The sequence below is a fragment of the Aphis gossypii genome, chromosome 2, assembly GCF_020184175.1.
Source record: "Aphis gossypii isolate Hap1 chromosome 2, ASM2018417v2, whole genome shotgun sequence".
In the NCBI taxonomy this organism is placed as follows: Eukaryota; Metazoa; Arthropoda; class Insecta; order Hemiptera; family Aphididae; genus Aphis; species Aphis gossypii.
In genome coordinates, this window is record NC_065531.1 from 54628016 (window position 1) to 54654995 (window position 26980).

Here is a 26980-nt window from a genome sequence, read left to right on the forward strand (position 1 = left end):
TTCGGTTAGGGTTTTACATGAGCAAATAATTTAATTTAAATTATAATTAATAGTAAATAATTAATTTAATTTATATCTATTAAATATTACCAACAATTTATCGACACTGTGTATTGAAATGGTGGTAAATAAGATTTTTTTTTAAAATGAAAAAATTTCAGGGGGGTCAGAACCCTAGAACCCTACCCCTGCGTACGACACAGGTTAGGTAACGACGACTGAACGACTATAATAACAATAAAATCAGCGTGTTATTCGCGGCTACATTATTAAACGATCGCGTTCGTGCGAAGGCCCGCCTCCATGGGCACGTTTTAAACTTCCACCTCTGACTGGTGTGAATATCTTAATGAAGTTCGTTAATTAGCCACTACGTAGTTACCATTATAGATGCACACATTGATATTATACGGCATGATTCACCTTGTATACTACCCCTTTTTGCAGTTATTCAAAATCTGATTTTTGGAATTTTTAAATATATTATTATGACCTATGTTTTAAAACTTTGAGATTTTTTGTTTTACTTAAGGGTGTTTTTTTAAAGAAGTATACTTCTGTTTTTCAAATGGAAAGCCCTTTTTTTACAGTAAGTAGGTACATTATTTAGCAGATATTTTTTCTATTTATTTTAACGTATTCACTTCGAAATTTTGAGTTATTTGATTTGGTATACAAAAAGGATAATAGGTTCATGATAATATAAAGGTTTAGAATAAATTATGAGGATTATGGTGACTTGAAAATTTTAATAGTTCGTATTTCTCTATCAATACTTACAATTTGGTAAAATGGTATAAGCGTATAATAAATACTAGATTAAAAACCATTTTCACGAACTTTTCCCCTTAACATAAAAAAAAAAAAAAAAAAAATTATCCACTTTATAATTTAAACTAAAAAGGGGAATATTCATTAAAAAAACGAAAAAAAACAGACTTTTGTATTATCACAGGAGTACAGAACTCTCCTTGTTAAGTAGTACGAAAAATACCTAATTTGAAAATTATGTTTAAAAATTCCAAAAATTAGAATTCGACTAATACAAGTGAGGTGAGCACATTATGTGTTAGGTAATAATTAATATTTTATATAAAGTAGATATACCATAGATCATGCATATACATCATCGGATTTATTCTTGATTTTTACACCCTTTAATTTTACGTATGTATAGGTAATTGAAATAATAATTTTTAGCTCACATCACATAACTCATAACAATAAAAATAAAAATTCGTAAACTGTAGTTGAAAGACATTATAGGTAGGTACTGCACAGTATATTACGTGTGGTATGGTTTGTCCGCACGAGTTTCCGGCCGGAACATAACGTTTTCTACGGGCGAGCGGGCGATTGTGTATCGACTTTGGGGTTAACGGCTGGACGGTCAGATGGGCTGCAGAGGTGGAGGAGAGTGCGATTTGATTGAGAAAGAACACGGGTTGTATACGCGTATACGATATTGTCCGGCGGCAATGCGGGCGGAAGGCCGTGCGTGGGTGTGTGTGTAGTGTGTATACATATATATTATATATTATATGTGTAACGGCCAATTTTCCGTCTGGACCGGCCCGCTATCATCCCCGGGATAAACCGCGCGGAAAATTGGGAATTCGATTGGAGTGCGTTGCTCTGTTGCTGTTTGTATATGTGTGCGTGAGCGCGAGGTATATTATACGGCACGGCAATTTCGAAACTGTCCCGAGACCGATAACGCGATATTGTCTGTCAAAAACGGAAACAATTTCACGAAAAAAAAAATAATAATAATAAATAAAATACGCATATACGTTTGGGTCGGTTTTTCGACCGCCGCTTATACCTACACATGCACACACAAACACACACACACCAAGGTATATATAATATAAAAAGTCTGTAGCTATATATATAATATATATATTACATATAGCTACAGCATTATAGGTAAATACTATATATATATATATATGCCACCGACATGACGATGTCTTCATTCGTTTATTTCCGTTTTTTGAACATCATATTATTCGTATTTCTGAGGGTTAATGTATATTTGTGTATCGCTTACAAATAAAGTACAAACGAGTAGTTTAGTTAAAATAGTATATATTATAGTTTGAATTTACGTATTTACACGTACTAATATTCTTTTAAAATTTACGTTTTACCCAAGGCTTGGCTGTATAAATGTTTTTTTGGCATCGTTAGTCTGGTGATAACGATATAGATATTAGGTATATATCAAATAAATTAAATATATATTAAATAAAAACCGAGATTTCACATGTGACATAATTATGCTTTTAAAAATCTCGTGAATATATTCCGTTATTATATAATATATTGTGTATAATTTATATATCACAGTACGATAATGGCGATATAAATTATTTGAAATTAATTTGAAAAGTGGGCACCCGAAAAACCGACTATAACCACGTTGCCATTGATTATTACTGTCATTATATAGGTAATATTTTACATTTTATGATCTTTTAGAGTATGTGTCGACCTTTTAGTGAGGCATACCGAAAGTTTAAATTAACGATAAACGAAATTGTAACGACACAAATTCTCATAAACGTTTAACACTATTATAATATAATTATAGTTCGTTGCTACGACATGTTTTCTACGTCCATATTGACAATAAATTTAAAAGACAGACTTATTAAAATCTACTCTTGGTAACGAAAAATTACGATGTATCTATTAATACGATGAAAACAAAACTATTTTTCACTCTCTTGTAACTCGACCCGTTCTCTGGTAGTTCATATTTTTAGAACTATACGTCGAGTATATCTCTAAACTTTACGCTACAATGATATCGAGCATTAGAAAGTATAACAACTAAATACGTTCTATATAATATTGAAATAATAAAATAAAAAATAGATAAATGTGATTTAGTTCAAATATTATCTAGTGCTTAAAAGTATTCAACACATACACTATATCGATTGTCTCATCGAAGTTGGATGTTCAAAGTTTTACTCCAGCCACCTTTGTAATTCGTTATAGAGAGAAATCGCATTGAACATTTGTAAATAATACGTAATAGCTAAATATCAAGCGAATCTATTGGTCGCTGCAGGACAAATAATGTGCAAATAAAATAGTTTGTTAATTTTACTAGGATAGAAATTAACATAGGTATCTATTTGAAAATTACAAGTCGATAATATATCATATAAATATTATCTTGAGGTTTTGAAATTATTTGTAAACCACAAATAATAAGTTATATAGAATCGATTAACCTTCTATAGTCTTAACTGTGCTGCACGAACCGATAAACTAAATTATGTTAAGTAATACCTCCATTATGTCAATACAGTTAACATGATTTCGTTTTGAACGTTATACTTCGCTAACTATAATACAGCGTACAACAAAGTGAATTTAACTAACACGTTTATGTGCAAATTTCTGTTATACTTGATAAAATAAGCAAAGCCGAAAATGTATTTAATAGTAAATCAAATCGTTGTAACTAAAATATAAGTTTCCGTAACACGATTAAAGGATTTCCTGACAAGATTGTTTCGGAGTTTAAAAAGGTTAATTCAAAAAAGTGAATGGATTAATCAACTTGGCGAAGTTCTTTTAAGAGGTATAATTTATTTTCTTTAGGGTCTGATGGGTTAATTGGGAAGGGATTACTTATTAATGAGAATTGGGCTGTAACAAAGTTTATTACACAAAGTGCGATGAATTAGATTTTCATATATTTTCAGACATTCTAAAATATAACTTAATTTTAATGAAAAATAAACACGAGATAATGACGGGCGAGTATTAATCGCGTATATATACAGGTAAATTGTTATGAACTCACGATTTCGAATATTCGTAATCACAAATATACAGAGTCGATCACTTACCCATTATCCGCTGTTAGTTTTATGAAGAAAATGAAAAACTACGGCCTCGGCCCTTTAGGATATTTATGTACACATCACAATACACGTACACCTTGTTAACTGTTTCGGAGTTCAACGATTGATGCGAGAACGCGCAGACATTGGAAGTACATGTCTCATAAGGCGTAAAATGTGACAAGACATTATGTCTATATATATACAAAAAAAAAGTGGACAAAAGAATGTCATTTTATTTTTAAACCATTCAACGGTCGATCTTGTAAAATAAAAATAAATGTTTAGGCGCTAATTCACATACCAGGTGGGCTGGATAGGAACCACGCGTCCCGTCTTTTAAAATCACGACGTCTGCAGCTCAACAATATATAACTAATGGTTTGTTTTCGATGAAAATGTAGTGAGTAATCAAGCTCCAGTGTACATCTCTGTATTGTAAGTAAGCGCGTTTGACGAAATCTTCAACAATAATGTACGAACTCGAATTGACCAATAATGCGATTATTTGTGGATTGATTTTTATAGAGTTCATTCCCAAAGTCGCGTTTTTGAAATGATAACAGAAAATCACTGCAGTGTAGGGGATAATCACGTTCACGAATCACGGTCAAAGTAAATAAGGTACAACCGTAATTATATCAAATCTATCAAAACGCAGTATGGTTACGCTAATTTAAAATGATTTATTTGAAACGTGTGCCGGCAAAAGTGATTTCTATTGTTACTCCGGATGGACTGTACGGCGGTCTGTATATAACTCTATACCTATAATCTAACTGTATTATATTACGTTTTGTAATTACCGAAAGTTAATGGTGACGACTATCTGCGTAATGGACGACGCGGTAATGTGATATAATGATAAAATTATGGTAAAAACAAGCGCGGCATCGGAGGTGAATAATAATAATAACTGAAGGGGTTTGAGGTTTTACGCGAAATGAATTAAAAAGGGCGGTTAATGAAAAACGACCGCAATATTATTATTATTGTTATTATTATATTGTTGCGTGTATACAATGGCGGTTAACGACAACCGTAAAATGCAATAATAATAATGTATATTAAACTATTATAAGAACACTGCCGCCGCCGTGCTTTGTGAGTTTGTGACCGCCTACATAGGTATATAATATAATAGCATTATATCCGCGTGTATTTACTTAATTACGATAATTGAGAATTTTTATTTAATTTTAATTATTGCCGTTTAGAAACAAAATCGGCTCGAGTGGAGCGCGTATATAAACCATTTCGTTTAAAAATATATCCATTCCGAGTCAATGGCAGCGGCGGTGGCTATCGAGAACAATTAAACTTATCGTCGTTATTAAAGAGCTAACTTTTAGCCCGCTCAGCACGTTAATTGGTACTCCACCGCCACTCGTTTTTCTCCGATCCTCTTCTCTCTGGCACTGGTCGTTGGGGTCTATGAGTGCGATCAACGACGTAGCGGAGGAGGCCGCTGCCGGAAAAGCGGTGCAGCAGAAAGAGAAATAAAAATAAATATCATGTTTAACAAAAGCAAGGCAGATAACAAAGCGAACCATTTCTGCGCACGCGTGCCCAAACGAACCAATTAGTTGAATTGAAAACTTAAGGTTCAAAAATGAATAATATATAAAAGCGGAAACGGACATAAAATATAATCATAATATAATGTGAATTTTATATTTTTTTCCTCTTCCAAGTAATTGGATTACTGGCGGGCGCGCTTGCAATAATTAATGTAATTGATACAATTGAGATTTGAGAGGCTTATACAGGATACACCGCCTTTCTATATAGTCAACGTTGTAGCGGTTTTTCTTACGTCCACTACAGCAGACACTTAATCACCGTCAGATTAATTGTTGAAAATAAAAGGATACTGCAGTCTTTGAAGAGATTATAAAATTACTTCTTCAAAGTACCCACCAAATAAACACGTACGACGTATAAAATTAACCATCGAAAAAAAACACAATATTTTAAGATTAATGCATTCCTCGCTTTGTCAACCGCTACATAAGTATCTAAAAAATATATACAGAATTTGTTGAAAAACAAGCTCGCTGAAAACCGCTAAGTTTGTATGCACACTTGGCTTTTAAAAATTATCTGGTAAAAACTAAATTAAAAAATTAAAATATAAATATAAATGTAAATGTATGATATATATATATATCTATGTTTAAACATAAAACCTGATTTCTAGTTCATTATATTATATTTATGTACTCATATACCATGCTTAGTGTACCTATCTACTCACATAATCTCATAACCATATTATTTGTTATAACAATATTTAAAATTGCTGCTTGAAGTTTAATAAACAATAATCAAAATATTATCAAAGCATAAAATAAAAATAACATAGCATTGATTTTAACACTTATAAAGTTCGTATATTGCACAAAATCAATTGTTGGCAGTCGCGGATAAACATAACACCAGAAGCGAACTGATTTCTTAAGTACATTATACACATTGTATAATAGATAATATTATTATTCAAACTGGACATCAATCATATTAAAATCGACTCATGCGCAGCTGCAATGCACAACGTATTAAACATGCATTTATTAATTCTGGCGGGTTTGGTGGTGGGTGAGAGGTGAGTTGCAGTACGTTCGTCATTATGGTGAGGTGAAAGGGGGGAACGCCCGTGGGAAAAGAGATTCCCGGACTCATTTTCCCCCGTCCACTGGGACACGACCACCATGTGAAGTGTACATATACTAACCCTATGAATTAATTTCGAGTTTTAGTTCGATTATAAAATATATGAATCCGAAAACAATTTACGGGGCCGCCGCCGTGCACAGTGGCTGCAGTGTGTGTGCGCGAGTGTTTTTTTTTTGCTTCGGCGCGGACACTGCAGCACACAATATAATAATCATTTTCCCTCGCCGCTGCCACCGCCGCTTTTCCCCTATTACACACGAAGATCGTGTCCAAACAATGGGCCTCATTGTGTGTGCAACCTTAAAGCATTTAAATTGTTTTTTTTTCCCGAACGGAATTCGGAACAAGCCAATCATGTGAGACGGTCACGTTTTAATCTGGTTTTTGTGTTCGTATATGTATGTAAACTGTAAAGTGTATGTACACATATTATATACATATTATTATTATTATAATATATTTTAATTTCCTTGAAATACATTTCTAACCCTACCGCTAGTGTGTTTCCCGTTCGCCGGTCAATGAAACGGAAAACTTCATTCCTAAAACCTATTAACCACATACTATAGTATGTACATAGGTATTATAATGTATAATATCGAAATCGAGAACAATTCTGGTCCGTCGCCGCGTATAATATTCATTTATCGATAGCGCGGGTACTCTGTATTAATAATATTAATATTATTATTATAGTACGTTTCGTATAATTATCTCGACGACGGAGTAGGTACACATAAGCACGCGCGAAGGACCAGCGATATTTTGTCGTCATTAATCACGTAGGCATTCAACTATCTGAACAGACGAACAGTCCAATTAACTCGGTCGCCGGTTGAGAGACTTGGGTGCCGCCGCCGCTGCCGACGATGTATGTCCGCGCGTTCTTTCCTCTCGACCTCCTCTTTGATATTTCCAATTTATAACCACGCCAAGCCACTATATAGTACCTAATTACTTTTTTAAACTTATTTTTCATTTATTAATCAGACGTTTGCGATATAACTCGTATGAGGATATTTATAAGAACATGCTTTTGTTGAATACACGGCGAGCTGCAGGTTTTATTGTGACGTGTAGTTGTCAAAGGTTTCAGCGTAGGTATATACACAACGCAATGGTAAGCTGTAGATACGTCATATATTAATCGTATTTATTTTAGTGTTTGCGGTTTTTATTTGTTTCAAAACATATATTCGGTCCGTTTTTAACACTATAGTAGTCATATAAGGTATATGACACGCGTAAATACAAACATCGTGCAGTATATGCGACGCATTTGTCTTTATATCCGTTACCAATTTATTTATCCGCATACCGTAAACCAACCAGCTATTGTGGTAAGTCAGCTGATTGTTCACACTCGATGCGGTATAAATGTAATATAAATTACAAAAAGATGAAAGATGAGATAAATCGGTGTTCGTCAACGTAGAGAGTGAAATGTTTTAAAAAAAATAAAACTAACCTTTGAAAGAATATGGTTTTCCGTCCAGTTAACAAATGTTTTTAAAAGCATCGAGATATAGTGACGATGTTACTTGTAAAGCGTATAGCAATACATGATGGAGAATTGATACAAAAAAATATAATGTATAACACTTATCGTAGGAAAATATTATACACTTTAATATGAACCACACTTCGAATTAATTAAACAAGTAAACAACCATGTTATAAATTGCTCGATACCTATCATATTCCGGTTCGATAAATTACACACATAGCACATCGAATGGATATTAATATAAAAATACAAAATTAATTACTGTTGATATAAGCGACGTTAAATGATTTACTCGTGTAAACATTAAGTAAAAAAAAAAATAAACTTCACCAATTTGCAGTTATAATAGCGGATTGTTCTTCTAAACGATATTCTCGAGAGTCGTGGGAATTCGCGAATCCGAAGTCACGAAGTCAGTATATCGAAGTTGGGTAAACCGTAGCGATCGTAGTGTTATAATCCTTTTTTAGAACACACTTAAAATCGAGTTTTAGTCACTGCTGTCGATTGTACGATCGACCGGTCATCAACAATTGACATTGCTGCAGTGGGCAATAATAGCATGTACTTATTGTCACCGCAGGGCGGATACACCGCGGTGCAGCGAATGCAACTGCACTATAGTCGTCGTCACCGATATCATTTATAAACTGTCTAGATGTAGGTAGTACACGTTCACTCGCGTCAGTGCCAGTGAGACAGTTAGCTACATCCGCCTGACATGCAATATATAAGTCGTCATCCCACGGACCTAGAAAACGACGTAAGTTTTTTTCCATTTTTTTCTTCTTCGTATAGTTTCTCACAATTTGCACTGATCCTCCTATTATTATTATTATTATTATTATTGGCTGTTTTTTTTTTTATTCGTATAAGGCGTGTGCGGGGTTTAATTGTTGTTTCGTTCGCCGCATAAACCCGGTCATATCGTGTTCTCCGACACTGTCTTATAGGGCGGGAAGTACTACCTATATATTTTTTTCCAATTTTGCATGTATGATATATTTTTTCATTTTATATATGGCACGCAACGAATTCTAATTCTTCGTATACGCATATATAGGTACGACATATTGTCGTACGAAGTAGAGGCAACTCGTGTATATATAATATAATATGTGATGTGTGTACTACTGTGTAATACGTATGACTATGTGTATGCGTATAAGTGTGAGTGTGTGTGTGTGTGTGTGTGACGTGCGGGTTGCGTTTATACTTCCTTACGCGCACATGACGCGTTACATAAATCCCAAGTACGGATTGAGCGCGTGACTTGAAATCTTGAACGTTAATGCAACTATATGCGGCTATGCGTAGTGTTATTGGCTCCGATCCAAAGGATATAAGAAGAAGAAAACCGAATACAATACCTATAATAGCATTGATAAACCGACCGTGCGCGGGTTTCACGGTGAAAAAAAAATTAATAATCATATTAAATATTCAACACATTGCAACGTACTCGATTGTACGATCTGTATGTACCAAATACTCTCGTAATCGTATACATATATATAGTATATACACAGTACACACAACACACTGTTTATGTACGCGTGTTTTGTATACATAATATGTATATAATATTAATTATATCGATGTGTTTAAAAACACTAGACACTGTGTCACGTATATCGGCCTCCAAAGACCACTAATGCCCGGGTATAATTTTCAAAGAAATCGATTACAGCCACCTGTTGCGTTAATAATAATCCTACACATCCATCCGACTATAGCACAGTATATTTAAACCGTGCAAACCGAACAAATACGTATTTCGTAATATATAAATAAATCGAAGTACCTACACAATATAAAATAATAATACATTATCGTATTGGAAATAATTACATAAATAATACGTGAATGCACCTATGTATACTGCTGTGGGTGAGTTGACGACATATATTTTGTTTACGACGTGATTGTGAAATGTATTCAAGTCCTAATAGAGATAATATACATAATACTTATGCATAATATATAGGTACACATAATTTCTATACATATGCATGGGTAAGTATTCTAATTAATTCGACCGTTACTAAATAACAAAAACATATAATCAGATTCACCAAATGGCCTGCAAATGTGTATTAATATATATAATATATTATATGATATTTTTTTTTTATCTAAATATGGCAAAATAGAGTTTCTTTAAAATTTTAATTTGTGTATTATATATGAATACACGCGATTTAATATCGATCTATAGATTAATTGATAATTATAATTGAAAATCGATTAATAATTCTTTCACTTTAATTATAACTAAAAATATACATATTATTTCTCTTTATAAAGTTTATATATATATAAATATATAATAGGTTTATGTACGGTATAATGAAGTACAGTAATAATATAATAATAAGGAACACAAAATGGTTGTACTATCAACAAACTCATTTTGTTAATGATCTACAAACATAATAATTGTTTGAATAAGCAAAATTAATTGCTACCTTAACCGAGGGATTTTAAAAATTTAAAAAACGTTTGTTCAAATCAACAAAGATTATATTGCTGATTCTGTACACAAAACGTAAAATGAGATTGCAATATTATTAACAAACTTAATTTTGTTAATGAGGCGGTCTCGTCCATTTGCAAAAAAGTTTATACAACAAATTAGGTACAACTGAGTTTTCCTTTAAAGTTGTTGCTATGATGATTTAATTAATATATGCAGGTAATACAGAACTATAGGGTTTCGACGTTTTAGAATCAAGGTAAGTTATTTTTAAGAATTAATGTTTTTTTACAACTTTGTATTCAAAAGTTTTGATATCATATTTTGTAAAAATAACTAGTGGTGTACCTACCTACAACGAATAATAAATTTTCACAAAATTACAAAACATATTATTATTTCATTACCTAATTATTGTGAAACGTATGCAATCCAAATTGTATTTTAATAAATTATACATGTAATATGTCATGAATTAGGTGCTATAACAACAATAACTGTTAAATACAATTAAAAGAGTAATATTAAATGGATATTAAATGGTCTTTCTGATTGTTGTGTAGATGCAAACTGCTAAAGTAAATGGCGGTAATAATGTGCAATATATTGAAAATTAGGTCTACACCAGGTTATCATTTAGTACAAACAAGATGAAATTATTGCATTCATATGTGCGAGAAATAACTCCAAAAAAGTAAATGTACACCCACGTGTAGATGTGTATTTTTGAATACAAAGTTTTTATAGTCTTGGCATAGAAAAACACGGAACAAGGTGTTATTTTATGGTCTTGGCAGAACTGTTCCGAATAAAATATGATAGGAAAGGAGGATTGTAGATTCACCAATGTACCAAAAAAAAATGTTACAACAATTCTCGGGGAAGAAGTTGAGAGGCTAACATTGTAACACTACACATTCACACAGACTGATTTCAATCTTAATAAATTTTCAATCATCCATCGACACAGTTGGCCTTTATATTTGTAGGTAATTCCTAACATCTTTGCAGCTATACGCCATTATGTAATTCATTAATCAACATCCTATTATTGAAATTATAAAATTAAGTTTTATTTAGATAAAACTGCACTGTGCTTCGAATTCGAATATTATTATCAGCGAAAAATCTATAGCTTGGATTGTATTTATTTTCCAGTGTTGTAGAACAAAAATAGAGATGGCGTCATAAAAAACGAATTTATTGATCAACAATAAAATAATAAACGTATAGAGTTTTAATTTATGGTAAAATACGATTTTGTTTACGGTAAAATTTTCATGGTACTATATGTATATAAACATGTACATTAAATTGTCGATTATAATGTTACTGAAAAAAACCTAACAAACCTGTACTGAAAATAAACAAATTTTCATAACACACAGTTGTTGGTCGGAACATCGCGATGAATTCCAATATTTGTTTTGATATAAATGTTTGAACTTATACACTTATAATTTGCGATTTGTAGGTTACTATAATACATAGAAATAATATCAATATATTATCTATGTGGGTAGATTAAATGCGTATTACACGGGTACTTACATAAAGACTTAATTTTGCGTACCGGTCACTCGTATACACAAAAATATGATATTATATTCTCACAGAGATAAAAATAACACGAATAAATTAGCAATAATATAATGCAGTGGCGTAGTTATGGAGTGATCAGGGGCATAAGACCCACCCCCCTCCAAAAAAAAGGATAGGATAACCTAAGATATTGAAATATTAATTAATATATTTATTAATATTGTATATTGTTACAATGGGTATAATTTATTATATAAAATTTGGAAAATTATATTAATGAAAAAAAAATGTACTTGAAGATTACATTTTGTACTTTACCAATGTAAAAATCAATTTAAATTAAATAATATATTAATTTGTTTAAATTAGTATTGCAATTTTTAATATATCTGAGTATAATTGTACATTCATATAATCTTCTAATGACTATTTTCTAATACAAGTCCTTGTAAAATGTTAGAATCAAAAAATTGTTGGACTCTGTTCAGCAGAAAGGTTTAATATACGCCACTGTTATAATCTGTAGGGTAAATGGTTATTTTGCATAGTACGGACAGAAAAAAGCTGAATATTTCATCCGTCTAATATATTTTATTATATTATACATTATAATTCGTATACATTATCATAAATACCGTTATAAATGGTACTCGACATTGATTACGGAAAAAAAAACACTGTACATTGCGGTCTGGATGAGCCGTATATTATAATAATATTAAATCGTTATAATTCTATCGATTTCTATCCGAACGGTTAGGTACCCGTCCGCTACTATGTACAGTAATATTATTATATATTTATGTACGCGAATGTCGAACCGAACAATTATATTGTAGGAGTTTTCATGTTAACGTCATTGCGAATGCGACATTCGCACGTCGAGTAGATTTGGTGCGTGAGAATGAAATTTTTTTCAACGTCCGTTTTTTACGCGTTATTATTATTTTATCGTCGTCGTAGTCGTTGTCCGCGTGCCGTTTATCGAATGAAAAATTGTCCAACCACCGCCGCCGTGAGTCATCTCCGCCACCGAACGGGCAGTCCGCTCGGCGGCGATAAGAGCGCATCGGCGGAGAGTCACGTGCTCGACATACGCACCCACACATATATAATACGTGTATACATATATATATATTATATACACACGCATGTACATACGGAGGCTAATTCGATTATGTGTACACAATGCGGTCCCCAAATTGCCGTACTCGAACGGCCGCCGCTCGCGAGGACAAAGGGTTCGGGAATTAAAAGCCCGACACGCACACCGCACTGCTGCCGCTGCTATTATACCGCGGTACCGGTACATAAAGTATTATAATATAATATAATAATATAACGGGCCGAATGCAATTTTATGTTTTCATTATTATCGTTATCATTTTATTAATCGCGTTTACACACTGCAGTGCTCGCTGCTGGCTGGGGCCGGTTGTTATAATATATATTATTATACTCGCCGGCGGAGACAAGTGACGTGAACTCGATTCAATCAGTCGTATGTAGCTCCTCTTGAAACTAGAGCGCTGTAAAGGGGTGGCCGGACAGGGGTGACGGCGAGTGTGGTGGTTCCACCGCTGGAGAGCCTTTTAAAAACGTTATCTGATCAACGGGGTGCCGGGTGGTGGGGCGTTGGGTTCCGTGCCAAATTACCCTCATATTTATATAATAACGTGTTTGTGTGTGTGCGTACGTGTCGTCGTCGTTTTGAAAACTTTTTTTTTTTATTTTAAACCCGCTGCCCCGTTTTTGTGTTTGCCTGTATGAAATCGATTGAAATAACGCGGATTACGTGCCTATATAATTCGTGCGTGTGTGTCTGTATGTGCTTTTCGTATTATAATTAATAGTAACGATAATCTATCGGTATATATACATATCATATAATTTATAATATTATATACAACAGACACAAACCGATGGGTATACACGCTCGAACGACGACCGGTGACTGACACCACCACTGACGCCGCCAGCACCGCAGCACCCTGACGACGATGTTCCTCGACCCTTCTCTCCAGTATATACCAGCCCGATCGACAGACCAAATACCTCCGCGCCGTTTGTTTACTACGATAATTACTACGACGCACGTGTGCACGCTCGTCCGTCCGGATAAATTAAAAAATATAATATTTATATCACGATATACGTGCGTATGACGCTTGTTGAAATAATTTATGTAAACAATTGTGCTCGTCACCATAATATTATATATTAGCCGTAGTTGGAACAAATTTTCGGGTTGAGGGAAATGGGTTATAATAAGTGTTATATATTAAAAAAAAAACTTTAGGTTGTATAATTCGAAAAAATGTTTGGGGAATTCAATTCTTACCGCCCCCCCTCATACACATAAATAGTTATGATAGTGTTATGACCAATAATATAAGAGGACAGCACTTATAATATTGTAATAATTGTATCACAAGGTCTCATTTTAATTTCCAACGGCGTTGGCGTGATCTATATGTTTACAAATTTACGCGCGTGTGCTGCCAATGTATATATAAATTATAAATATATAATGCGTTAGGTACTCGTGCACGATATGCAGTACATATTGATCAAATATAATATACAATAATAAACAACATGCGCACAGATATTATTTAGTGTTTGTATTTTGTCAACGATATGTAAAATGTAAATATGTGTTTGATAGATTATACGATATTATAATATTATACATTATACTATACTTATACGAGGTTTTCGAAATCTGTTTGTTATGATTATGAATACAGCGATATTTTCAGAAAATTATACTGCTGAATAATATGAGTTGTTTGATATAGTAAAAAACACCATAATGTTATAAATTATGAAAATTCGTTTTAAATTAAATACAATACCTTTATAAATAAATTTATAATCACTTAAGTCGACCAAGAAAACGAGATAGTCAACGTAAAAAATCACCCAAACGATCATAATATAAAATACCGGTCGCCAGCCACAATCGTTGCGGTGTGTTCCGTTTGAATTTCTATTGTGAATTTGTATTTTAAGTACACATATATTATATATCTATACATTTAAAGACAATCCGCAAAGATCCACGAGAGTGCTTAGAGTTGGGTCTTATCGTGGCTGCGTCGATGTTTTTTTCTGCACATTACCGCGATATTAGCTTTCAGACAAATTGAAATCTATCTAAAAAAAAAAACGTGCCATGCCGTCTCTGAATATTTCATGGATATCAATATACTTTATTGCGGCGACCGGCAGTAACTTAGGACGTCACTCTCGAAATAAGTTTCCATTGGACTACGTTTCTCTCCAGGTCCCACCACCTTCCCCGACCTCATCCGACCATGTAGCCCAATTCCACAACGAATGTCTTTAACGGCATTATTTAATAGCTTTTAGGTTTTTCGTATCGTGCGACGGAATGGGAGGAAAAAAGCCCAGACATTTTCTCATCCTCCCCGGTATATTAAAATTTTATAAATACCGGTGGACGTCTTTGAGGAGAATAAAAATAAGAAAATGGCAATGTAATAATAATTATTCGAAAATAGGTTCTTATTAGTATTAATTTACTTTAAATGGTCGTCGATTTTAATCGACATACTAGTGGTGAGTCTATTAACTATTTGACTTTATATATAACGATTAACTGTTGCTTTATAAAGAGAACATTCTAGCAATAGTATTTTATTAGTCACTTTTATATTTAATTGTTTGCTTGTAAATATTTCGTTAGCTCAGGTGTTTTGCAGAGGGGTGCAGTTGTTAAAATACATTTGATTCTACCGCAAAGCATTCAAATATGACATTCCAACAGATCGATTTTTTAAGTACTACATTAGGAAATGCTTATTGGTTTTAAAAAAGTAACATGCTATAGTATTAATATATACAATCTCATAATCAATTATTTACCAACCAAAACTTTATGTACGAGTCTAAGTCTATTCTATTATGATAAATATATATAGGTATATATATATATATATATGTATAGTAAATACATATACACTGTGTCTGTATTATAAGTATGTTTATCCAAATAGACGTTTTTTTATCTTATTTATAGAAGTTATATTATATACATCGTTTAGCTCACAGAAAAAAAATGTTTGTTTAGATCTCTTCAATGTGTTTGTATATTCTACTTATATATTCTAAATTAAATCATCACGTGTTTTAAAGTAGTTATTGACGAAAACAATGGCATTGTGACAAATTATACGAACAATACAAAAAATCTTTAATTTTTTACACAAAAACATAATTAATAAACCATTATAATAAAAAAATTATATGATAAACTATTCTTTGAATATGAATTGTTTAGTCATGGGAATAATAAAAAAAATATTTATAATTCATTACATTGTTAGGTAGGTACAAATTATTAGATTAAAATTTTGAAGTCGCAATATTTTAAGTTGAACAAGAATTCTAAACAATCATCAGTACCGAGTTTGTATTACAATTTAACTTAGACATCTATTTATCGACTGAATCGTAATTTTCGTTATTCAATTTCATCTAGACACGCTTGTCATATATTGTATATTATACATATATCTATGAAATATAATCTAAAAATCAAAGAAAAATGCGGTGTAAAATCTTGTTACGGTTTATAATAAAATTCGACAAGATTTTTTTTATTCTTACTACAAAGTGAAGTCGGCAATTTCAATAAACGTTTATAAATGAGAGAGTCCATTTATTTTTCTAACACGCTATAGTTATAAGAGATATATCACATGACACAAAAATGTATTGTTCATTTTTTTTTTTTTTTGAAATATGTGTCATATATTTATATATAAAAATAAAAATTTAAAACCGAATTAGAATAAAACATTATTATTATACATTAAACATTAAAAAGCACTAAATAGAGTCGAAATTATTTCTTGAAGTATTTAACTCATTTACGAATACATAAAGATATAAATACATTAATATATAACACATAATATAATAATATAATAATATATATAATATATATATATATATAAGTTTTGGAATAATAATTTGATTAGAGGAATTTTAACTAGGTAGGTATTTATATGGATATTTTATAGGATGTATTATAATGCATGATATGGCATATTATGACTGTAAGTCGTTTTTCCTGACTGTATCATAATACTGTTGAGCTTACATAAATAAGTTGATTAAAAAAATAGATCGACTCACAGAAGTGATTGGCTTTCTACTTAATGAATAATTAATAATGACTATACTTAAAATAAAATAAGCCTACAATAACTAGTAGGTCAAATATAATATAAATATAATGATAGATATATCATATTCATGTTTAAATATATGCATAGAGGTATATTTAATAGTAAAACGATTTTCTAAACGGTTAATCATAAATTTTCAGATTATATCAAAACATATCATTAGCTCTTAATTGTACGTATTTCAGTTTAATTTTCAACTCGCTATTAATATAAAAAAAAGTAGGTCCGCGCATTTCGGTGGTGGATGTTTGTCCATCGTCCCTTCGGTCCTCGGACAGGATATAGTGTAATTTTACTGTAGGTATTCGATTTGAATGCAATAATTGCATTCGATAAAAAACGATTCTGAGCGGACGAAAAGATCTTTTTTATTTAATTTTATTCGTTTCTATGGTGATAAACAAAGCCGTAATTAGTCGTCCATAATTATTTAATATTACAAAATCGTGATATCGTACGTTTTTTCTCCTTTAACCGCTTTTATTTCGAGTACCGTTTCGAAAATCCAAAAATGACCTCTTAAAGTACCAGATCAAGAACATTACCTTTCAGAAAATATGCTACACTTGTACTTTTGAGCAAGTTTAGGGGGAGAAAAAGTGTTTACAGAATAAAAAAGAAATAAACATCATTGTAAAACCAATACATTCCTTGTTCTGCTCAGAATCTAAAAATCTAAACTAGTTAGGTACAGTCACATACTTTTTGGGGATGAAATGATCAGTAAAAAAGTAACTGTTGTAAAGGAGGAGGGGGTTTATGGTTAGTAACACACACATACTAGTAGTACATAATACTCTATAATATAATATACAAGGTGATCTTATTAAATAGAGGAAACTGAGTGTTTTAAGTGTTCCCGGTATTGTGGAAAGATGGATGGGTGGACGTACAGGAATATAGTAGCAGTGAGGTTTGAGGGTAGATTTAATTAACGTGGGAAGAGTGCTGAATCGGGAACGTAATGAATTTCCACGCAGTTTTCCGGAACCGGCTTCATTAGCGGAAAAGGCAGTCCGCGGATAATTCGAATGGCTTTAAACCCTCGACTCCGCCCGACTGCCCACCCGCATGCCACGAATCGTTACTATTAATTAAAAAAATCCGCTACAACAGTTCGGCATTTCAACATAAACTAATATGTACATATATATATATAAACCTAACTGCCACCATACCCGTCTACGTATATAAATACGTTTATGTGTAATGTATGGTGTATATATTATATACGATAGGTAGTATATGTAACATTCGAATATATTCATTTTCTTTCCGGTTATTGTGTGTTGTTCTCTCTACACTACCCGTGGTATTATATTAAAGCAATTGCGTTGATGAAAATCGAAAACTGATTGAACCGTAATGACATTACGGTATACCTATGTAGAATTTATAAATGTATTTTAAAAGCAAAATTCTAGCCAAAAAAAATATATATATATATAATATATATATATAATATCGTTTCAAAATAATTAAATAATGAAATTGACTATTTCGCTTTGACAAATTATAAAATTGGAAAGTACCTTTATTGGTTGTGGCGATTTCGGTTTTATTTTAACGGTTTACAACGTGAACGCGATTCGATTGATTTTTTTTTTTTAATACATAATTGATTTATTTTGCAATATACGGTTTGTATAAAATTTACCATAATCTCTTATCTATTTTCATATATTATATATATTGTATGATTTTTTTTTCTATAAATCAGCATAAAACATTTGAATATTATATATATATAAATAAAAATGATGTATAGGTAAAAATTATCGATAGGTATATTATATTAAATATATAATGATCAATAGTAAAACACCACGATAAAATAAGTTACATAAATTCAATATTTTTAAATATTGTACTATCCTCAAACATACCCGTTTTCACTAAAATAATTGGATATCGTATTATATTATATTAGATACACTAAATTTACGCATAAATAATATAGTTGCAACCAATTATAGTAGTATCCGTGTAAGTTATTATCAATAGAAATTTCAGAATTACATATTATTTTTCTAATCTATAAAATAAACTGAAATGTATTATATCGTTTGGATAACTAGACAATTTTCGTAAATAGTAATTCGATTTTGCAGTTAGATATAATAAAAACACAGTAGCTTCTATAATAAGGTATATTGATGATTTATGTCGGAGGTACATATGTGTATAAATTGTGTGATGCGTATAAATATAATAATATATGCCATTGTCAGCCAATAAGTATTATTTTTCCTATCCAATATTATGTTCTGGAATAATAATAATATAATGTCGTTATTGTTATACCCATTGCGGCCGCCAATTTCAATAATTTCCACGAGGGTTGAAACATTGGGCAATAACCGGAACCTGGCAAAAGCTCTCCCCGTCCCATCGCTCTTTCTCACTCACTCTTACTCCCACTCACACCGGTAGTAGCGGAAACAGCGGTGGTGGACCACACGGGTCCGCAGGGGGTTCCGTTGACTTTATTATTAGAATTTCCGATGGGCTAGCCAGCCTGCTTGCTGCCTGCCAGAGAGGTCAGAGAGAGAGAGTTATATTACATATGCGGCGAAAAGGTCCAAATCGATATAACACCGGTGTAGCGGGTGCGGGCGGACGTCGAAACGACAACGACGGGCAGCGGGGGTGAAAAAACCTCTTAGCAATATTGCGAAGAGATGTAGGAGTGTTTGATCGAAAACACCTTAAATAAGGGGGTTCACGACGCGAGGAGTAGGTCATGAATGAGACGCGCGCGCGGAAGGGATAGGATGGTGTGACGGAGGGATAAAAAGGAGACAGAGTAAGGCAGAGGGAGGAAAATCGTTTTCCGAATCTAATATATGAATGAAATGGGGAAGAAAAACCAATTTCGAGTATCGCCGCCGAAACCAATACCCGTCGGTCGGGTGTTATTTAATCGATAACTATCACACATGATACATGGGCTGCTTGCTCTGCTGCTGCTGCTGCTCCTACTTTTTCCTTACACACACGCATACGCATATATATATATATATCTGGCCCTCTGCGTACTCTGCCGTTAAATTGCCTTTGCGACAACGACGACGACGACGACTACTACTTCTACCGCCTTTCCTATATATGATGCGCCATTACTATTATTGTTATTATTATTACGACGCTCCTATCCCGATGGACACACACGGGCAAAATTTCTTTTTGCATAATATCCACCTCGAACGGTAGCAATCGATGTCAGTATTATAAATCATAATTCCGTTTTATTCTTGTACATATATAAATTCCCTTTGGAATTTCAAAGTACGTTTTTCTTTTGTGCTCGTTTCCTCGAACCCTTAAACCGCCTCCTTATGCCCACCCCTTTCGAGTTCAAAAACGCCGCCAAACCACATCGGTAACAATATATATTATATTATAGTATACGCGTATATATGACATACATTTATTTATATGCGATTGATTTGCACGTTTATTTCCGTCATTTACGGAACACCCGTGTGACATCCGGTACCGAACCAAAATCCAATCGCTAAAAAATTCGATTTACAAATAACAGCGACCCCGTCACATTACACCTCATGGTTTATTATCGAAAATTAGCCGTGATCGATCGTATACACTTGCACACTGATGTGCAAGTACCTATATTACACAATACTTATTATTATTCCACGAAGGTCGTTCGTCAAACCCAATGTCAAAACATGATACTATAAGTACAAGTAGTGCCTTAGTACCTATACGCGGTTCAGGAGTTCGTTTTTTTTTTACGAAATTTAAGTTGTCTTTTTTCACAGGACGTTTAAAGGATACTATTATTATAGCAGCACAGTATCGTGTCATTGTTGTAACGCATTCATAGGGTAACTTAAAAGACAATAAAGACAATGAAATCACGTCTATACACAGGAAATGTTTACTCTCGCTGATGATAAGTAATATAATATCTACTCATATTAATAAAAAATAATAAGATATAGTATTATTATAAAATATGTTCCATAATAACTGTGATTTCTTTAACACGTGTGTTTATTCTGACCCCGCGACCGTCTTTCGATTACACGTGGTTTATTTAACCGGTGGTTTGTACTACATAATTTATGTAATATTACTCGTATATTTCCGAGTCAGTGTTATTGGTCTCTACTCTTTACACTAAATACAATTGAACTTTATTGTTTATTTAACTCATACCAGACAAATTGTATTATATTTTTTAACTTGTCTAAAGTGCTATTGTTGTATAATACGGTTGTTGTTGTTTGTTTTTTTTTTTGGCTCTCGCTACAGTGCGTAATTTATTTTGTAAGTAAGTATAACATCCAAGATATATGGGACCATTATAGTCACAAATATGGCACATTTCATTTTTTTTTTATGTAATACCAAGGCTTTTAAGTGAATAACAAAATAGTATTTTTTGATGAATTATTGACATAAATTACAATGTATACATATTATTATACTTTTATTTGTTGTATCTCGATTGTAAAATAAACACTATTACCAAAATACGATTCAATATTTGTCGAAATACTTTATCACTCGATTTATATATAAATGTAAATTAGGTTAATTAAGGAAAGTTGTCAAGGTAATGATCTAAATAACTCTACCAAATCATTATTACACTGTGTTCTTTATCGTGCCTCATTAGTCATTAGTTAGTTAGTTATAAAACACGTGATATGACAACGCTATTTCCTGTCATTATTTTTATTTCTTTTAGAAACATCATATATATTTTTTTAAATTATAATTAATCATACATCAAATGAAAAAATACGTATTTTTAATAGTTTTGAAAAATTTAAAATAGCTACATTGTTCCTATGCACTGCGTAGCTTACAAATTATGTTGTGTTGAAAATACGAACTAGTATACGTGTATACAAAGAAACGTTCTGAAAGTTATGTAATCGACAATCGTACATGAAAAAATGGAACTCAAATATGTGTTTGCTATGCTTTGTCATAATATATACGAATTCAATCTACAATTTACTTGTTCATGTAGTTAATATCTTTTTGAATTCAAAATATATAATATATGTGACTATGTGAGTGATCGAATAATATTTGAATCGTATAATCGCGGGACTTATAGTCTATATACCTATTCAGTCTTGTATACTGGCGTGTTGTACATAATAATATTTTTGTGACTTTTCCTACCCATATTATATAAATTGCATTGTCATGTTGTTTGTATGTATACCATGATATACATGAATAGTACCACTTCGGGAATAGTAGTGAAATTAAATTTGATGATATTGATAATGGTAAAAACGAATTCAAGCGTAGACGTATATTTTATTTTATTTAAAAATCATCGACGCCGGGATAGGCGATTTTTCAGCTCTTGTAACACGTAAGGAGACTGGTGGAATAATCGTTTACGTCGAATGATCTGAAATATTTACATGTATCTTTCGCATGGGAAAGAAAGGATAATAAAAAAAACAAATAGATTTCCCTAGTGTGCTGTGTTTCCGTAGACAGTACAAAGAGCAATGGATTAAATCACAAAATGAGTGCAAATAAATATCACGGGTTTTTTCTTTCTATCCTGAATGCATTATATCGTTATTGTCCTATGTATCGTAGCGAATGTTTGTTCTCACGCATCGGTAAAATAATAATAATAAAACGTTTTAATGATTTATTTTTATATACACATGCACATACTGCAGAGCACTTAAATTGTATGCAAATCATGAATAGTAAAAGCCGTAGTACGTCAGTACCCTTTAAATTACAACCCTTTCGAGGTATTATTATCATAACAAAATCCCTTTTGATTGAGGGTTTGTTATGACACGGGTCGGTGGCGTCATTAAAAACTCGAAATAGTAATGACGACACTTTTGATACACCGCTCTTCCCCCAGCGTGACACAAATATCGTTTTCTAATTCCATAATATTGTAATATACCACCTGATGACTGTAGCAGGGAAAAACAAAGATCAGAATCTTAATCGTATCAAATATGTACATTTAGAATTCGATTCGAAATACCGAATAGCAATTTCATTATACATACCTATTTTCGAGTTGAATTTATTACAGTTATATAATATTTATCGAAAGAAAAAAGCTTTAAATCGCTGTACCTATTCGTTTTTCAAGGCATACAAAAATTAAAAATTTATCGTGTTTATGCCATATTTGAATTATTTCATTAAAATTAAGGACTAGTCATTATACGAGTATCTATTTAAGAAGAGAGTGACGAATTTAGACGATCGTAGTATCTATTTACTTATTAAATTATCATGCACATACACACAATCTAAACGAATTATAATATTGTAAAACATATAACATATATATATTAGAGCAGTAAAGTCGAGGGTTTTCAACATGTATCTAATTTCTGTTTTCGTCATAAGCGACCGTCATCGTAAGTGTGTGCGCGCGCGCGTGTGTGTGTGAGTACTCACGTATGATGTTGGCAAAGAGGAAACGTGACCGGACGGGTTGTAGAGGGGTATGGCACGCATTAACTTTTCACGAATGTAGCAGCCGAGCGTACTATACTCTCTCTTGTAACAGACGAAGGTTGGTGGCAGGAGCGGTACCCGAATCCCTTATTGTAGTCAATTAAGGGAACGGTTTTTATTATTAATCGAACGGTTTGTCACTTAGTCCTCCCCGCGTACTCCAGTGAGTGAGTTTGCCACCGCGGAGCAACATCTACTCTCCTTCTCACCATACATATTATATATATATATATGGGTCTGCGAGTGTGTACTCTTTCTTTGGGTCTCGTCTCTCCTCTAAAACGTGTAAGCGGATAGGATTTAGACAGAAGTATACGAGCTCGGCGTTATAATGGACCCGAGGAGCGGGTGAGACGAGCGGAATGCGGGAGATGAGTGAAAAACCAGAGAGCTCCATTAGAGCCCATTAATGGGTTTTGAGTGGTGACTACGGCGGCGGCGGACCCGGAGAGTGGTTCTTCTATACCGCGACCCGCCCGGCCACGGTTACCGCGGGGTTATATCGATAAGGGACGCGCGCGCGGCATCCACTACTGCCACCGTTGCCACAATATATATATATATATACATACAGTATATACACCGTCAACACGAGACGGGAGTGCGCGCGGATGGCTTTAAAGTTGTGCGACGAGTGCACCTTCCCCCTCTCTTTTTCGCCGCCGACCTCGACTGGTAACACCCACGCGTAATGGATGAGAAAACTTATAAAGGAAAGTGCGTATATATGGCATACATCCTAAGTGTATACATATACCTGGACGACTTTGGACGGAGCAGGTTGGGTAGGCAGTGGGTAGGGTGGTGCAGGTATAGGTCGCGCGACGAGAGGAGTCACGATTGCAACTTATAGACGGAGGCACGCGCTCGCCTTCGGGATTTTAAAGTTCGACGCTGTGGGCTCCTTTTATACATACATACAAGTATCCCTGTTACAGCACTCTAATAACATTTTGGCCCAACAATATCGGTCACCGGTCTGATATCGAGAGTCCTGTTTAAAAAAAAAAAAAAAACCTATATTGACCGTTATTATTACCTCTTTCTAAACGGTCTATACACGTAGATTACATAGTTACAGGAGAGAGAGGACTGAAGTGGCTATTATACATCCTATATAGCTTATAATCTCTACACCGCTATCGGATTTCTGTTTGTCTATTCTCAAAACACACACATTAACATTTATGTATAGGTGCAATTAAATTTTATAAACCGTTTATTACGAGTACATTGAGACGAATGTTTATAGTTAAAATATCAATATATAATACTGTTTACGCAATATAAACAACCATATTATTGACGATGATCAATTTTGGACAAACGAGTTATTTTTAGCCAAATAATCGGTAAAAAATAATTTAAAGCAATTTTTTTCTTTAAGAAATATAATTAAGACCGATTCGTAAAAACGATAAACAATTTTTTATTTAACAAAGCCATAATTTAATAAAACTTTGAATAAACCTAGTTAAAAATTTATAATACAAGTAATTTATTTATAATATATTAACGTATTTCTATAAATATCGTGAAAGATATTATTATATATTTATATTCACCCCCATCTGAAAAGATTATTTATAATCCCTATATCACATAAATATGGAGGGTCGACTGGGTCGAGTTATAATCGTGTTATCAAAAACGTCCAACATCATAAACTGGTATCCGTTAAAGTCAATTACGGAATAAATTTCATTTGTTTCACTTTTAAAAGAGTGAGATTTCAGCCACCTGGTGCTACGCTGCGTAGTACAATATATCATACAACATATCTATATATAATGGTACATTAAAATTATATTCACCGAGAAATATAGGAAAAATGCAATATACGTATAGGTCGTCTAAAAGTAAGTATATAGTATTTATCGATCAATATATTCTAACGCTGCAGATGAATTTCCGTTTGCCGATGATGAAAAGTAGGAAATAAAAGTTTGTGTGCCGTCGTTGAGAAATGTAAAAAACTTATAGGCACATTAAAACGGTCGGGTGTTACAATTCTCACGATAAACAGAAATTGAATAGAATAAGAGGATTTTTATCGGGAGATTTTGTTTTATACATAATAATGTAATAATATAATACATTATATTATATTATAATTATAATGTACATTTTTAATATATACATTATAATTTAAGATTATATAGCTATCTCTGGGCGGTTTACAGGCGATACTAAACGAAACAATATCAAAAGCTCTTTTACTACAGCCAGATTTTTAGTAGCGCAGAGCTGCAAGACCTAACTAATTACGACAACACTCAGGCGGCGGCGAGTAGATCCGGATTTACGATCCGGCGTAAATTCCCTGGCTCCTCGTAATTGCGGTTGCTTCGGTAACGAGCGGGTAAATGGACATCGTTTTAATTGCTAGACTTTTGCGTGCTCGTGGTGATATACACGATGGCTACTGGGTCGGGTTGGACGGTCATCATTGTCAGCACAGACAGCGGCGGCATCTGAGGCGAATTAACCGAAATTAAAACAGTACACAGCGGCAGTGATATTATACCGCACATTATTTCAACCACGGATTTAATGTATAAAAGTACTCTTTTTGTATTATAAAAATATGCAGCAAGTATAATAAATAACAATAACCTATGGAGTACGTGACAGGGCTGATTTTCTTTATACGTTTTTAATACACTTTGTATTATACGCAGTGGAGTCGTAGATTTCGGACTTATTAGTGGTATGGTGGGGTTGGGTGGAGAGAGCAAAACAGACTATAATAAGAGGACTTGTACTATCCCATAAAAAAAAATTTGGAAAAGTCTACTCAGTACTCTTATTTATTTAAAATAATTACGCACGTAATAATGTATATTGGTCATTTTTGAGTGATCTGAAGGCAGTGACCGAAAAGGATCTCATTATCTAAATAATATAATATATAGTGAGGTGCGGCGGTCCTATGGCCGCCCGCGAGATCAAACTTAATTAACGTCAAAAGTAATCGACTCGCCAAAATATACGAGCCGAGTGGAAGGGGCGGTCGTGCGGGGACGTTTTAATTAATCAAGGAAACTTTTTAGAAATCCCCTGCCGAGGCGACGGCAGCGGAAATGGAACGTTTTGACGGTTTGACGGTGCGTATTCGCGCGGTGCATTGTTCACGCCAACCGGTGTACATATTAAATTAATCCCATTAGGTATTAATTTTCATTATTACACGAGC

The 26980-nt window shown here is 33.1% G+C and overlaps 1 protein-coding gene across 5 annotated transcripts in view; it reads right to left on the reverse strand.

Moving 5' to 3' along the window:
- The window catches only part of LOC114131605 (LIM/homeobox protein Lhx2-like), a 94726-nt gene that overhangs the window by 30149 nt on the left and 37597 nt on the right, over window positions 1–26980 (reverse strand). The window lies entirely within an intron of this gene.